The sequence below is a fragment of the Echinops telfairi genome, unplaced genomic scaffold (genome assembly GCF_000313985.2).
Source record: "Echinops telfairi isolate 266 unplaced genomic scaffold, ASM31398v2 ScPeMD7_7459;HRSCAF=8497, whole genome shotgun sequence".
NCBI classification, from domain to species: domain Eukaryota; kingdom Metazoa; phylum Chordata; class Mammalia; order Afrosoricida; family Tenrecidae; genus Echinops; species Echinops telfairi.
Genome location: NW_022111359.1, coordinates 12,204 through 14,719, shown reverse-complemented (window position 1 = coordinate 14,719; position 2,516 = coordinate 12,204). Strand labels below are relative to the sequence as shown.

Below are 2,516 nucleotides of genomic sequence, written 5' to 3'. Positions count from 1 at the left end.
CGAATGATCTGATCTCCTTGGAAGACCCTAACAGACACCATCTCCTGTCCTGGACCAGTGGCAGTTTACTCTGGTGCTGACCATTCGGTTGCTTGCCTGTTTTGCTCCATATTTGATTGATGGCTTATGAGAGATTGGAGAGTGTGTTAGGCAGGGTTCACTAGAGAAACAAAACCAGGACACTTACTTTTTTTTTTTTTTAATTACAGGAAAGAGCTTTATATACAAGGGCAATTGAGTATTGAGAAAACATTCCAGCCCAGTCCAGATCAAGTCCATAAGTCCGATATTACCCCGTATGTCCAATGAAAATCTGTAAAGTCCTCTTCAGACTCACTAAACACATGCAATGATGCCGAATGCAGGAAAATCACCGGCCAGTGGGTGGGCAGTCTTGTGGATCCAGTGGCGTAAGTATCTCAGTGCTGGAAGGGGTCTCCACATGTTTTCTCCAGCTGCCAGGGCTCTGGCTACATCAGGGTAAGTCCATTTAGCTTTTCCTCGGGGATGTCTTGCAGGGAGTGAGCCGACCCTTATGATTATATATAGAAGGATAGGTTTATACATTGAGAAGGAATATAACAGATAATTAGTCAACTGAGTAGTGTAGAAGGCTCAGTTTAACTCACTTTCATGGAACCATTAACGTATTGGAAGCCCTTTAACTTACTTGGGATGCCAGTCCAAGGTCAATGAAGCACACATTCGAATCTTCCCTCAGGCAAGACAGGCCAAGTCTGCCCGAAGGCAGCAGACAGCAGGGTGAGTCAGCAATTGTCAGTAGCCCGGGAGCTTAGGGAAGCAGGCCCCTAAACTGCCACAGGATCCACCAGCCTCAAGCTCAAGCAATGTACACGGCAGCACTCTGGCAAAGCAGGTCTCGAAGGAGCCTCAAGCTCTAACCATACCATCCGTGGGTTGGCTTGAGTGTGTACCTTATTCTGCCCTACTTCCCTCAAGGCTTTTCCACAAAATACCTTGCTACGTGCTGGAGGGACTGCGGGGTGGGGTGAGGCTTTGTGGTGGGGGCTGAGTGCTGCAGACTGAGAGCCAAGCCCTGCTGTCCCAGGGCCCTGGGGTGATCTGCCCAGGTCCAGCGACCAGAGGCTGGAGGGGAAGGAGTGGAGCATGTGGTCGGAGCTGGAGGTTTGGGGTTCAAGGCACAGAACCGGAAGCCTCATTCTTGACTTCAAGGAGTCCACCTGACCATGAGGAAGAGAAGGTAGGGATCACATGCGGCCCACCCCACTGAGGACTTTTATCTGACCTGCCGGGTGTTTTTGCCCCGTTTGTTTCTTTACTTCCAATTAAGATAATATGTGCAGTGTGCATAGGAGTTTGTTCATAATTTTTTTTAAAACCATAGTCCAGCCTTCCAACGGGTCTGAGGGACAGTGAACTAGCCCCTTTTTAAAAAAAGTTTGATAAAGGTGTATTTTTAAAGTAAATAAAAAACAGCCCCATTACCAGAAAATGCACCGGCCAGGTCAGAGTGGACATGCCTTCCGTGAATGGCTCACTATTTCACTTTCTCCAGATCATAAATAGCCAAGAAGTTAGCGCGGCAGGTACCACCACAAGCCCACTGCCCCTAAAGAGCTCCTAACATCAACCCTGGTATCACATGTTGCAGTACCAATCTTCTACCAGCTGAGGGCGACAGAATGCCAGAAATGGAAGGCTGGCGAGCACACACTAGGTGGGGATTGGAGTACCAACGCCCAGGAGAGGTAAGCAGTGGGGAGAGGCTGCCGCGGGATGGGGGCGTTAACCCCGGCTGTGCCACCAGGGCGCTCGCGGTCTTTCCTGGACTTCCAGCAACCTCGGCCACAGCATGAAAACTGCTTTATACACAGCTGGCGACTGACGAACGTGTGTGGACAGTTTGTCTTAAATAGTCCAACTGCCGATTTTTAAGTCTCTTGCAACAAATGGAGCCTTGCTGATGGCAGCCCTGGAGATGCGTCCACCACCACTCACCCCAAGGACTGTGCACCCACCGGCCTGTGATCTTCCTGCATTAGGCACCATTGCATGTGGCTGCAGGAGTCCAGTCCTGCACGTACAAAGGTGTTTGCTGCCATACAGTAGAATGAAGCGTGGCAGGTTCTGTGATCCTTGGAATGTGTAAATCCATTGTGGGAACCTCTGTGAATTCTGAGGTTAATCTAAGAAAAAAAATTAATAATAGACCTTTTACTTTAATGAGCTTTCATACCCACAAAACCAATATTTAACACTAAAAACCTGACCCTAAAAAAGGTAAAACTATTAATATTTCCCCACACCTTGAAGGAGCTGTAATAATAAAGAGAGTTGTAATAATAAAGCCATAATAATAAAGAAAGTGAGGCTCAGTTAAGGATCCTGGGTTGTACAGTGGTTACACCTTGGGCTGCCATCCGTAAGGCCAGCAGTTCGAGGGAACCGATTACATGGAACTGTGTGTGACCTCCTCCCTGGGGGACAGACAACCAAAAAGTGGATGAAGGGAGACGTCGGACAGGGCAAGATAT

General features: G+C 48.4%; 1 long non-coding RNA gene across 1 annotated transcript; it reads left to right on the top strand.

The window, feature by feature from the left end:
- The first annotated feature begins 851 nt into the window (after positions 1-851).
- LOC123522792 lies at positions 852-2,426 on the top strand. Its single transcript, XR_006681001.1, has 3 exons — positions 852-1,222; positions 1,538-1,730; positions 1,857-2,426. It is a non-coding gene; the product is annotated as an uncharacterized LOC123522792 (long non-coding RNA).
- The last annotated feature ends 90 nt before the right edge of the window (positions 2,427-2,516 follow it).